Source organism: Sphaeramia orbicularis, chromosome 17 (genome assembly GCF_902148855.1).
Source record: "Sphaeramia orbicularis chromosome 17, fSphaOr1.1, whole genome shotgun sequence".
NCBI classification, from domain to species: Eukaryota; Metazoa; Chordata; class Actinopteri; order Kurtiformes; family Apogonidae; genus Sphaeramia; species Sphaeramia orbicularis.
Genome location: NC_043973.1, coordinates 1,454,756 through 1,469,759, shown reverse-complemented (window position 1 = coordinate 1,469,759; position 15,004 = coordinate 1,454,756). Strand labels below are relative to the sequence as shown.

General features: G+C 38.7%; 1 long non-coding RNA gene across 1 annotated transcript; it reads right to left on the bottom strand.

Annotated features, from left to right (window-relative positions):
• Positions 1 to 2,600: 2,600 nt before the first annotated feature.
• On the bottom strand, positions 2,601 to 14,707 carry LOC115437683 (uncharacterized). The gene is made up of 3 exons (XR_003937968.1): positions 14,534 to 14,707; positions 9,194 to 9,265; positions 2,601 to 3,255 (listed from the first exon to the last, which is right to left on the bottom strand). It is a non-coding gene; the product is annotated as an uncharacterized LOC115437683 (long non-coding RNA).
• Positions 14,708 to 15,004: the final 297 nt, after the last annotated feature.

The window sequence follows — 15,004 nt, the reverse complement described above, 5'->3', positions numbered from 1 at the left end:
TACTGAATAAAAGAGTGTGTAATAAAAATTAATAAAATAAAAACAAAAAAACAAACATGAACCTCTGCCATATCTGCATTTGAATAAACACCTAAAAATATCGATACAGTACTTTTTAATATCGATACAGTATTATGAAATGAAATATCACGATATATTGCAGAAACGATATTTTCTTACACTCCTACTGAAGAGCTTCACCAGAGCTAAACCAGTCCAGTTGAACCCAGAAGAACTAAAGGACACAAGTCTACAAACTACCACACATTAAGTGATTGAACCAGGTTCAGATCTCAGCAGGTTTAAAGCTGTGGCAGACTTTCATGTCCAGTTTTTCCTCAGATCTGTCCATCCTCAGTCATATCCTCAGTGTCATTCGTCTGTTCGTCTGTCTGTCATTCCTCAGCTGAATGTCCTGCATTACGCTGAACAGTTTCTTAGTTCCATCCACAAACAAACCATGTGTTCACAAACAGAGTCAGGAGGAACTGGGCATCTGAGGAATTTTGTCGCGATGTGCATTGTGGGAAACGGAGGCTCGCACAGCCGCCTGACAGCAGCAGCTGGAACAGACACGATCAGAAAAAACAGCAGGAGCTCTGTTCTCTCTATGCATATACCTCCAGCCGCTTCAGAAGCTTCCACGTGTTTGTTTCATCCATATAATATCACATGGTTCTGCTGCTGCTGTCAGGCAGCTGTGCGAGCCTCCGTTTCCCACAATGCATGTTGTGACGAACTTCCTCAGATGCCCAGTTCCCTCTCAGCTCTGTTTGTAAACACATGGTTTGTTTGTGGATGGAACTAAGAAACTGTTCAGCGTAATGCAGGACATTCAGCTGAGGAATGACAGACAGACGAACAGACGAATGACACTGAGGATAGGACTGAGGATGGACAGATCTGAGGACAGACTGGACATGAAAGTCTGCTGCAGCTTTAAATGAAGCCTTGTTGGTTCAGTCAAGGATGGTGTGAAAAAACCCCTCTGAGCTGCTGGAGTGTTGACCTTGGAAACAGTGGGTGGACAGTGAAGTATAACACTGGCAGAAAGTACAACAAACAAAGCAGAAAAACACTCACTCTGACCAATTTGTCCAGTTTCTTCACATATAGTCATCTACCCCCCCCCCCCCCCCAAAAAAAATACTCACAGAAAACACCCTGTAGAAGCCAATAATGTAATAACAGCTGATAACGTAATAAATTTGCCATTTTTCAAATGTAACAGGCCAATAATGTAATATCTGACCAATAATATAATAGAAGTCCTGAACCGATCATGTAATAACTTTTGGTCAATAATGTTATAACTTATTGGCTGGTTATTACGTTATTGGCCTGGTAAAAAAAAAATCTTTGCAAATGTAATAACTGAGCCAATAATGTATTAAGTTATAACATTATTGGCCAAAAGCGATTACGTTATCCGGTGATGAAAGTATAGAAAGAAAAAAAAACCCTGAACTTTTCTGAGCATTTCCTTCTACATCCTCTGAGGTGCACTCTGCTGCACCGTGGAGACAAAACCTGTGAAGCATGAAGGTTCAAAAAGAATGAAAAAACACATGTCACACAGGAATACGGTCAAACATTTGACTCTACTTAAACATTCTGTTCCACTAATTCTCTTACTGATGTTCTTCAAACACTGTCATGGGCAGATTTGGACAGATTCAGTATCTGTGGTACAAACATTAAAAGTCATCTGAGTGAATGGAATGTTCAGATCTGGAATGTTCAGGCTTTCCATCTGCCACTAACTACTGCACTAAGGAACAGTCACCAGTGGATTCCTGTCTTTGCTTTTGTCCATATGTCACCATGCTCATATTTCATATTTACATCATTAGAATATTTCTGTTCTGCTGCACAACACACTCCAGTGTCTCACATAAACACTGTTCATGACACTTACCTATTCTTTCTTCCTGGTTTTGCATGTTTCTGGATTTTCCTCTTCACCTCTTTGGCTACAGTCTACTGAATGACTTCAGTGAGTACCAAACCTGGTCTGCTTGTCTTCTGGACGTACTGCGACAGAAAACCGTCATCCCTCTCAGTTTCCTGGAGTCAGGACCACTAGAACTTCTTCTGGATTCCTGCCTCACACTTCCGTTCGTCCTCACGCTGAAAGACCAGGAATTCTGACAGGATTTCACTGAATATTTACACCAAACACATTGGCGGTAAAATACTCAAGCCAATCCGCCATCTTGTCTCCAGAGATGCGAAACGGACCACGTGTCATCAACAGACCAATCAGAGCAGTCGATACAAGTTCCGCGTTGCAAATGAGCATCTCATTGGTCGAGACGAATGGAGAAGAAAGCAATATGGCCGCACCCATGAGACGGATCCAAATAAACATAATTTGCACTTTTCGGAGCGATTTATGCGTAATTTTCCGGCTGAAATGTTGCCAAACCAGATGGAAATGATCCGGACACATTTAATTTACTGGAACATATGCTCAGTTTTCGGAAAAAAAATGGATTTCTGTCAAAAACCGGAACACTTTCATCACTGGTTATCGGTTCAGGACTTTTATTACGTTATTGACCAGATCTTACATTATTGACCTATTACATTTTAAAAATGGCAAATTCATTATGTTATCGGCCGTTACTACGTTATCGGTTGTTATTCCATTACTGGCTTCTACACACCCAGACCTCCATTATATCCACCACTGCAGATCGACAAAGTGACATTAGCCAGAGATCGTTACAAATACATGAATTCAACATTTACATTTTTAAATATTTACAGCCACTGAAACGAGAAATCAACCCTTTTGAGTCCAACTTCTGCTGCCCCCGTTGGAATCAGGAGTATTCACAATTTACATTAAAGCGACAGACAGACAGACAACACCGTGTATTGTTCTTTTGTTTGTCTTCCACATGAACCCAGTGGTTTCTGCAGAGTCTGCCCTGGTTCTGACTGCAGTGGAAAGGGTGGACATGTGGCCGGACAGTGGACATGAGGCCGGACAGCGCCCCCTTCCCCTGGGCTTCGTCACCTCCGGCTCATCAGGACGTCCCACTCCTCCTGCTTAAATGAAATACTCCTTTGGGTTTTCGCCGGACACGTTCTGCGAGTCGGCCTGGGTGTCGAAGGGGAAGTCTTGGCTGTCCTCCTGTTTGACCCCCTTCACTTCTCGGTTCCGGTACGTCTCTTTTCTGCGGTACAGGAACCTGGCTGTTACGGCCAGAGCGGTGACGATCACAAAAATGACCACAGCGATGACACCTGCAGCGGACAGACGAGGAGGAGTTACACGTAGACCAAGGTTCTCATCGTTAACGAAAACGAACCAAATGACCAAAACTAGAATTGTAAAAACATTCTTGTTAATTGAAATAAATAAAAACTACAATTAAAAGAAAAAAATGATAACTAACTGAAACTGTATGGTGTGTTTACAAAACTAACTAAAATATATAAAAATTATGGATAAAATTCCCTTTGTTTTCGTCTTTGTTAATGTCAAATTGATATGAAAGCGATTTATTTCCCTCAAGCAATTTTAGCTAGCGGCACCATACGACACTTCACGGTCCGACACTTCTCGTCACTTGTCGTTTAGAGTCGTCTTCTGGTCCCCACTCTACTCTACGACAGCGAAGAAGATAAAAGATATGACCAAACTAGAAGTAATACTGAAACTAACCATTTAGAAAAGAACGAAAACTAATAAAAACTAGCAAACCTGCTCTAAAAACAAATTAAAACTAACTTTTTTCTTGGATCTCTGTGTAAACTGTCTGTAGAATCTGTTACCATGACTGACAACTGTCATTTACTTTGTTTTCCTAAACCATGGCTTTTTTTTTTTTTTTTATTATACACTTACATAAACATGTACTTATACATAAGGAACCACACAGACACAATAAAAATAAAATAAAATTATTCAACAAACCTACAAACCTATTATTAACCCCCCCCCCCCCCCCCAAAAAAAAAAAAAAAAACCCAAAACAAAACAGGAAAAAAAAACCCAACAAAAACAACAACAACAACAAGATAAATAATATGATCAGCTCCTCTTTCCAATGCTCAGGGCTGATTAAGAGTTAATATAATGTATATTAATGACACATTTCTCCATCAAAAGGACATGGACATACTTTTCTTTTTAAAGTTGGAAAAGATGAAGTTTTCCATTCATGGATTAGGGTTAAGCCCCCCCCCCCCCCCCCCCCCCCCCCCCATACCCAGGCCTAGAACCGGCCCTAAATCCAACTTTAAGGCCCAGGTGTCAAACATGCGGCCTGGGGACCAAATCAGGCCCACCAAAGGGTCCAATCCTTGGGCCTCCCTAATCCAAATGACAAATGGCATGGAATAACGAATGACCTAACCCTAACCCTAACCCTAGTGGTCATTCGTTATTCCATGCCATTTGTCATTTGGATTAGGGAAGCCCCCAGTCCGGCCTGTGGGATGAAATGCAAAAATGACCCTAAAGATGGTGTCAAAATCATTTTAGTTGAGGTTCCACATACAGACCAATATTATCTTAACATTATCAGACCAGTGAAATATTGTCATAATAACCTAAAAATAATGGAAACTGCAAATTTTCTCTTTGTTCTAGTAAAAAAGTAAAATTACATGAAAATGCTGACATTTCCAAACTATCCTTTTACAATAAACATGTACAACCTGAAATGTCTTAAAAGAAATAAATGTAATTTTAACAATATTCTGGATGTTACTAAATGTTTGATGTAATGCACATGTGTAAATGATAAACTGAGGCAGAATATTGTTCAAATTGCTCTTATTTTTCTTAATTCATTTCAGGTTGTTCATGTTATTTAAGGAAACGTTGTCAATGTAAATATTTTCATAATACAGTGTAACTTTTTCACTGTTATGATCGTACTGGTCCGGTCCACTGGAGGTCATACTGGGCTGAATGTGGAACTGAACTGAAATGAGTTTGACAGCCCTGCTTTAAGATGTGAAAAGACTCTAAAAGTTTCAAACTCAACTCTAAAATTACCCCGGTGTGTGCCTGTCTTTCTCCCTTGGTGCTGCCATTTCATTTTTAAATGTTTATTATCTTCCTAATCTAACTTTGAGCTTCATTGCACATCATTTAAATCTTCTGACTCTCTGGGCTCTTCCACTCTGCTGAGCACATTTGGGATTATGAGAGGTTTCATCTAATTGAAAATGTAAAAAAAAAAAAAAAAAAAAAAAAAAAACTAAAATCAATTAATACGACATTATATTATGAAGCGACCCCTATATTCTAAGATAACAGCAAAAAAAGTTTTCCCATCAGTCATTTCTGCCCAGGTTTAATTAGGTGAGGTGCCCTGTGTGCAGTGAAACAGTTTGAATGGACAGATTTAAATGGCTTTTCTGCTGTTAGAACCTTTTCTATCGACACCATTATGGAGTAAATCTTTTGCAGTCTTCAGTTTAAATCAATCAGTGCAGTCAGGGCAACACAGTTTTAAATGACTTTGAAATGGACTGCTCTGACATCACTTCACTGTGTCCAGTCGTCCCAGTAAAAGAACCCTTCAAACCTGCCACTCATCACATTAGAGATCTAACAATATGAACATTTCATATCACAGTTATTGTGACCAAAATTATCACAGTTATCATTATTATCACAGTATTGTTGAAATTGTGCTATAAATGTTCAAAAAGTACTAATACACACACTGAAAGAATTTAACCAAGTTGTATTTTGGAAAAAAAATTAAATAAGTAAACAAATAAAATAGTTGGCCCAATGTCCCTTCTGTGTCAGAAACATTCAAATATTAACCCTTAGTGGTCTGAGTCTATTTTGTCCGTTTTTCAGTCCTTTTGATTTTGCCTTTATATACTATAGAAACAAATGTTTACTATACCCATGTTTGGGATCTGTTTTTTCAGCACAACTTCATTTATATCATCTGTCTATTATTTTTTCACTTTAACCTACTATAAAAACACAAAAGAACAACAACAAAAATAATAAAATCCTATTTGAAAAATGTATATAATTTATTGCATAAATAACACACAGATGCTTAACGAACCTTTTCAAAGACTTTAAAAGTGAATATTGGTTCCAAATATTAGGTATAGAAAATTAAAATTTAAATAAATTAAAACTATACTCAACTAGAAGCACTCTGAGAGCGCAGACCTCCGCCAAGGCTGATCAGTGCCCCCCCCCCCGTGGGTCCCCCACCCCCGATCACCACCAAAATTTAATCATTTCTTCCTTATCCCATTTCCAACAAACCCTGAAAATTTCATCAAATCTGTCCATAACTTTTTGAGTTATGTTGCACACTAACGGACAGACAAACAGACAAACAAACAAACAAAACCTGGCAAAAACATAACCTCCTTGGCGGAGGTAATAACATCATCATGACAAAAAATAACACAAGTGAAAACATAACCCTAAAGTCATACGAGTAAAGCCCAGTTCAGACCAAAGATTCACAATCAGATGAAACAAAACTTGCATCTACTTTCAGAGTGCATACACAGAGCCATATGCTGGGTTTCCACTACGTGGTATCGGCTCAGCTCGGCCTTTTTGTTTCCATTACTAAAAAGGACCTGGAATCTGGTACCTGGTACTAGTTTTTTGGTCTCACCTCCTCTGAGGTTCCAGGACTGGGGACCAGATACTAAAGGTGACACTGTGTAAACACTGCAGACCACTGATTGGTCAGAGTCGTCTGTGTGCCCCGTCCTTTTACAAAAACAGATGCAGAAGTTGACAGTAAATCTGTCGGTAGGTGAATCCACATGAGGACAGTCTGTAAAACTACACCATTCAGTCAGGAGGTTCAGACTGTGGTGGCCGACGTAGAAATTCAGCCTGAGTTTAATGAGACAACACACAACGAGTGAGTTTATCAGCGACTCTGAGCAGACGACACAGAAGTAACACACCGCATCGCTATGACGACCAGGTACTGTAAAGTCACTAGTATCCTGGAATGGAAACGGTCTGGAATAGGACCTGGTACCAGAGGCGAGTTGAGCCGGTTCCATGTAGTGGAAACGCGACATAAGGAAACCATGCTGCCATAGGACCATGTGACCAGAAGAAGAAAACCGCAGACGGAACCTCCTGCACATGCTCAGTGCGTTCTTCTGTGGTTTGAGTGTTTCCTGCCGTAGGCTCTGTCTGTTTGTGGACAGCGCCACATACAGGTGTGGACTACGTATGACTCCGTTTCCACCTGGACGCAGATATTTATGGAAACGATATGAGTATGGACGACAAACTTTAGAATCCACAAAAGAAAAATATCAGGAGCGTTGTGGTGTGGACGCAGCCTTAGAGTACCAATACTACATATGGACTGTATGTAGTATTGATACTCTTAAGTTCTCAGCTTTAACCTGACAGAACTGATCAGCTGCACAAATCATCAGAACACTGGCTTCTTTTGAACCTGGATGTAAATTTTCATGCCTTAAAAGAAGGATGAAATGAGACTCAGTCACCTGTTTCAGTTCTAGTGTTTATAACAGGGCTCTCAAACTCCTGTTCTTTCAGTTCCACATTCAGCCGATGTGATCTCCAGTGGGTCAGACCAGTAAAATAATAACAGAATAACTGATAAATGAGGACAACTCCAAATTTTTGTCTTTGTTTTAGTGCAAAAAAACCCCATTAAATTATGAAAATACTTACTTCTATAAACTATCCAAACAAAAAAGATGTGAATAACCTAAAAAAAACCCTGAGATTTCTTAAGAAAAATAAGTGCAGTTTTAACAATATTCTGCCTCAACTTATCATTTGATTGTTTGATGACATGTTTATCCAAAATCCTGATATGTTCTGGAGCACTGATGATGACCAGATGAAATGGTTGTTTAGTTCAAATGTATTCAAATTAGCATTATTTGTTTGTAAAGCCTGGAAAAAGGGGCAGATGTGTTTGTTTAAACAGGTCAGTGCTTTGTTTTGTTCATGTCTATTGTGTCTATTGTCTGGCATTTGATTTTTGGTTTGTGTTTTTGGTGTCTTATAAGCCCATGTAAGGGGTGGGCATGTTCTTTATGCAAGACACAAGAATAAAAACATTCATTCATTCATTCATTCATTCATTCATATCATTTCTACATGCGCATTATGGGTCAGAGCTACAAAGTCACTAAACATTTAGTAACAGGCAGAAAATTGTTAAAATTGTGCTTAAATCTTTAGACATTTCAGGTTTATATTTGTTCAGGTTATTCACATTTTCTTGTTACAGGATAGTTTGTAAATGCAAATATTTTCATAATTTAATGTTATTTTTGCACTAAAACAAAGACACACATTTGAAGTTGTCATTATTTATAGGTGTAATGTAAGATTATTTTTCCCATCAAACCCGGTAGTAAATCTGCAGTCCTTCTTCTGTGTGGGTTCTTCTGCTGTTATTATTTGACTGTAGATCAGATTGGTCTGGATGTGGAACCCACACTGAAATGAGTTCCACAGCCTGGACTGTGGAATTTTTGCACTTTGCTAATTCATCCCAGGGGCCGGATTGGAACCATTGGGGGGATGCATTTGGGCCCCAGGCCGCATGTTTGAGACCCCTGGTTTATAAGATGGTGAAAACGAAAACAATGAGAGTCCAAAATTTGGAGCCAGTCATTTGTGCTTCTGCTGTCCTCAGATGAGCATTTTCTAACTGACTTGAGCAGTTTTCGAGTCAGTTTTTCTTTTTTTTGCAGCTTAAATCTTTATTGAGTTTTATGTACAATTATAACAGTAACCCCCCCCCCCAAAAAAAGACAAAAACAAACACACAAAACAAAACAATACAAAACAAAAAACACCAATAAAAATAACAGACAAACAATAGAACCAATGAATACAAAGAAAACTATGTGCCCAGGTAGCAACTTTTTACTTTCTCAATATTTATAACGCTTAATTTTCACACTTTTCAGTCAATAATAATCTTAAATAACTGGATTATTAGTTGCATTTTTCATTTTTAGTTTGCTTTTGCCATTTAAGTTTAGCTTTAATTCCTTTTTTTTTTTTTTTATCCAGTCAGTTTTTCATTCCTTCCTGAGTCCCAGGGGACACCATCATCCACCTGCAATCAAACCAGGATGAACTGTTCCCTGTTTTTTTTCTTTATATTTCTTGTGAATCTTTCAGTCGGAACCTGGCTTGAAGAAATATGAAGTTGTTAAATACCTCCAATCAGAGCGGAGTCCGTCCTGATGGCATTGACTAAAGGTTGGCCTGTACCCAGAGAACCAGACTGGTCTACAGAAGAGAAAGAAAGAAAGAGAAGAGGGGGAGGGGAGGAGGACAGAAAAGGCAAAATAAAAACCCAAAAGGCACCAAAGAAAGACGGAGGGAGGGAGGGAAGGCAGTGGTGATTAAACTGACATATTTACAGCAGAGACCCAGAAAAAAGGGGTTCAAGGAGAGCACGAGAACAAAAGAATAATATAAGACAAGGCTGAAACTTTGAGTCTCATTATTTTGACATTATTGTGAAAACAATACTGTGGAATAAATGTAGACCTTTCATGCAGTGTCTTGTGTTGAATTTATTAGAAAAATTGTGTAGTTTCAGAATAGAACATCCAAAAATGTGTATTACTTGTCCTTGTGTGACTTTTTGCATGATGTTTGCTGAAAAGTGGAGCAAAAATGAGCCTTTTTCAGTGACAAATAATAAACCCATATGAATCCTGTTGCTGCTTCTAAATGTTCACTGAACTTGCTTCCTTTGAACCTTAGAAGCAGAGCTGATGGTCTGGCCTTTAGAATGAGGATCAGTTTGAGTAATTTCAGTTTTAAAGTCAGTGACATCAGATCAGACAGTTCCTCAGAAGACGTCCTGGGACTATTTGGTTTGGATTTTTGGGCTTCTAGGTCAGAATTGGACTTATAATTCTGTATGTAGAGTTGATATGATCATAAATCTGTGTGTATTATACACCATTCTCTTTGTTTTTCTGTTGTGAATAAAGCATTCCCCAACAATTAAGTCTATTCTAATATTAGATCAGTCAAATCATTACTTTTACTAACCCTACCCACATCAGTTTTTAGTTTGTGAAAAAAATACAGACCATTGTAAAAAAACAAAAAACAAAAAACTTGCATTCATTCAATTTTCAATATCTAGCCTCCAAAATGTAATCAATTCTGCCCACCTACATGGGCTACTATGAGTTTAGATTATTGAGGCCCATTTACTTTCCTAAAGTCAGATCAAGTTTTTTTTACAACCACATTTTCATACTGGTTTTTGAAACTGCCCAGATTTGGACTTGTTGTGTCAACGATGAAGCCAATTTAAGCAGACATAATCACTTTAGGAGGGCTTCTATAGGTCAAGTTATAGTTCAACTAATAAAACTACTCTTACACATGTTATGGAGGAATGCCTAATTGATATATTTTTTTTAAATTTCAGATTAAAGCCATGCAGGGGTGGAGGAAGGAAGGCCTCCTGGGGAGGATTCAAAGCTCACAGATGAGGAGAACAAAGCGTGTTAGGTTTGATTTTTGACAGAAATTAAATGGTCAAGTTGTGCATAGGCCAGATTTCATGGTTTTTTGTTTCAACCTTGTGTCAATAAAGGCTCAGTGATTTGAAAACCACAAATGATTTTACATAAATGATTTCAGATTCAGATTCCTGAGAAAATTTGACCCTAAACTGATATCGGCTAAAATGTGCTTAGAGGTCTTATTTCTGTCTTTGTGCATAAGAAATCAATCTAAGTGAATCCCCAAAGGAACTCTGTGTTGGTAAATGACAGTTGTTCAAATGGACAGGATTTCAGTTCTGTTCAACATGTTGATGCTCATATGAACTATGTTTTCAGCTCAAAAATGAACAATTTCAGCACAATTAATGCTATATTTTCATGTCACAAATGGACAAGTTCTATTTGAACTGAACTGAGCTGAAAAACAAATCTTCTCTTCTTTTGGATTCCCAGTTTTTCTTCCCAGATTCTCTCCTCCATATCACATGTTTTATTTGTACAGGTTCAGTCTGGAGTATGGTGCTGATCCATCCTGCTTCTGTTCCACCAATACATACATGAAGAATGGCACACAGCACTGTTTACGTCAACACTTTTACAATAAGAAGCATTTTTAGACAGAAAGAACAATTCTAGATTGTTCTTTACTTTTTAGTCTGATGCTAAACTATCCAATAAATAATAGTGCTCCTAGTTTTTGCACAGGGATCATTAGTGTAAACGCTGACATGGCTGCAGAGCATCAGTATGATGGGATCCACAACAACCATGTCACATCCGTCCACTGACACATTTAGTGTTTTTGTGTCAGCTGGGATTGTTTTAGATCCACAATACCAACATTTATGAAGAAGAGCACAATTAGCAATAGGAAGTCTAGAAGTTTATTCTTAATAAAGTACTGGGACTGACCAGAGCATCATGGGTAATGTCACATCCGTCCACCAGCAAAAGTTTTCACGTACACGTGCTATTCCAAATCCAATATTTATGAAAATAGAGCTTCCACTGTCAGAGAATATCAGTAGTCTGTGCACAGATGGATTAGCATTATTTACACACACTTCTATGACTTTCTTTTTTTTTGACAAAAATGGCCCCTCATTTGGACCCCCTACGTAAATTTTAGGCCGATATATTTTCAGTCCATAACCAAGAATTTGAATTTTTGCCTTTAATGTCACTAAAATGCAACTCAAACCTTGAACCTTGTCATAAGATCAAAGAAAAGAGAGCAAATCAGGTCAGAAAAAGTGGAAAGACAGAGAAAAACCACAGACAAGATACCAATATCATCATTCAGAAAAGGCTGGGAATGTACAGCAGCTCCCCAGATGACACTAATAAAGCATCCCAAACTGGAAGAAAATGAGCCCAGGGGAAGGAAGTCCCAGCAGAAAAGCCTTCTGTAGTCCACGGTAATTAAAACATAGATCATACTGTCATCAATTCCTAAAACAAGGATGATACTGACTGCCATTAATGAGCTTCTTATGAGACACAGAAGCAGCATTTATTCAGTTTCAGCCCAAATGGAAACAAGTGGAGGTACTGTGGGAATAAAGGCTTCACACAACAGAGCTGAACATCCAACTGTTTGATGTTTTTCCAACACGCTGCACCGTGGAAGCTCCACACTAATGCGCTTTGTCTTCTGCGGGTAATTAGGCCGCTCGCTATAGGAGAGCATTTCATTTAGCTGTCTTAAATTCCATCAACTGCTATAATATCCTCGGGTTATGCATTTGTTTCATGTTGACATTTGAAAACAGTCTCTAATTCTATTACCTCCTGACTAATTGTAGTGTCAAATGAATTTCTGGATCCTGGCCCAATTTGCACACAAATAGCTCTATTTGAGTAAAGTATTAACAGAGGGTCTAAATGAGTGGAGCGCTGTAGCGTGTCACGGTACAGAAGGGCTTCAGGCATGACGGGTTAATCATAGATACTATAATGACTCAATCTGCAGCCGAGCAGCGAAAACTGGAGTCACTGCTGCAGCGACTGGGCCTGGAACCAAGACCGACTCCCATTTAGACAGTTTTTTAGTGAGATGTGAAGCACAAAAATGAAATATCCATACAAATGCATTTATTTACACTGCAAAAAAGGAATATATGACTTAAATATAGAATATTTAACTTGAAAAATTATTTTTTAGATTTATTTACTTATTGAGACTTAATCTTATACAGATTCTTTGACTTGTTCCCAGTTTTTCCATCTTGTTCTGCCCCACTGAGATATTACAACTAATTTAAACAGTATTTATAATAAAACCAGCTCCATTGTTGGAGGATGAGTATGGAGGACACAGGAACTGTCTGCACTCCAGACATGTTTACTTGTTTTATGCAGTTTTACCTATTGACCCTTTGCACCAACATCACAGTTCTCATGTGACTAGGGCTGCAGTTCCATGGTGGACGGCAAAAGCAACACAACAAACAAACAAATGAACGACAGATTCTGTCTACCAGCACTGAAAATAAAGTTTTGGAGTTGTCCTGCGAAGGGACTCACCTTACTGGACAGCACAAAGAACACTATTTGGAGAAGCTAGCGATAGCAGGGCTAGCTACAGACCCATACCTTCTGCCTCCTGATGTGTTTACGGATTTACCAAAATCCTCCAGTCTACTGGAGTTTAAAGCACACCATCTGTTCCATTCTGTTCTAAATGCAGTGTCCCATACACAGGTGTGATCTAAAGCAGACTACAGTCTGGATGAGCCCAGTTCTTAGTCTCAGGTTAGTTTACCCAGTCTCTGTACTGCGCTCACGGCAGAGAAATGGATCTCATAATGCTAAAGGAAAGATACAGCTAACGTTAGCTAGCTAGCTGTGTATGTTTTGAACATGTTTCCTCATCATGTCATCCAAACTCAAACAGACTGGAACCAACAGCAGCTGTAATGAACGAACACTGTGTAATAATGTGAGTGTGTGTCCTCAGTATCCTACAGTATTAGCTCTGGTGTTGAAGTGTCTGCCTTTGTACGATCTACACACAGTCATATGTACAGTTCCACCACTAGAACATATGGAACAGCATCAGGACAAGAACAGTAGGACGTAGAACATAGTGGAGCTGGTCCAAAGGCAGACACGACAACAACAGAACTAATACTGAAGGGACTGATGACACACACTGGAACACAGTGGATCATAGGAGTTAACCCAGTCTACCACCGAGCTAGCATTAGGTGGAGCTAATGCTAATGCTGTGGACCCAAACAGAGCCTGTTCTATCTGTGATATCAGCTCCATCAGATCCAGGCTCTGTCTGGAACCAGCTGAAACCATGGATGGAACTGTTGTGTGCGACCACTGGACGTGGAAAGCAGAGTTAAAAACCAACAAAAACGACAACGTTCAGATCAAATTCGATATTAGCTGGTTTACCGTCCACCGTGCAGTCTGGCACTTCCACCGTCCGTCATGGCGCTCATGTGTGACGTAATGTGCAAAGAGTCAATAAATACATATCTACTGAGTCATTACATCTTCATAAGACCATATATATATATATATATATATATATATATATATATATAATATATATATATATATATATATATATATATATGTAAAAAACTATATATCATAAAAAAAAACTATATACTGTAGTTAAAAAAAATCTTCCTATGAAGACTTGAAACATGTATATTCTACTTAAAATAAGAATTTTACCATTCTATAATCCTTAGATCATATTTTTTCATTTTAAGAAAACTTGAGAAGTGCACTTTTCTTTCTGCACTAGCAGATAAATTTACTTGAAATAAAACATTTAACCCAATATTAAGTTTACTTTTCTTATTTTTGTACAGGCCTTTTTGCAGTGTAACTACAAATCTCAAACAAAAACTTTTTCCGTTTCTGTCTCACATATGACCCAAGAATCCAATCCTGGAAAAGCTACAACATTTTTGCTTCAGCATGTCAAAAAAGGCAAAATAATAATCCTCAGTGTTTAAAAAAAAAACAGGATGGTTTCGGTTTCCTGAGAACGTCTTACCTGATAGGTGGTGTGTGTTTACGGCTGCGTAGGGGTTGGCTGAAGCAGATGAGCCACAGTTGGATTGGACTAAAGGTCCGGAGATGACCACGGGGCTGGTGTCCGGGTGGAGCAGAGCGGCTTTCAGAGGACTGATGGAGTTGAAGTGGACCACAGACAGACAGCCGGTGAAACCCAGAGACGCAGTCTGCTCAGGTCTGGATCCAACTCCTCTGAATCTGAGCAAACACACAAACCCAAGGACAGTGAGGTCCCAGTCCTTTAACTACGACTGCGTTCACACTGCAGGTCTGAATGCACTGTTTGGATTTTTGGTGAAATTGGCTTTTTTCGTGTGCTCGTTCATATATTTTTGTCTTTAAATAGAATTGTCTTTTTTCAATGGAATTCTTCCTTTTCCCACATTTCCCTGTGGTCTCCATAAACTGTAAATGCTCTGCTTGGCTCTGAGTTCTTCATTCATTCAACTCC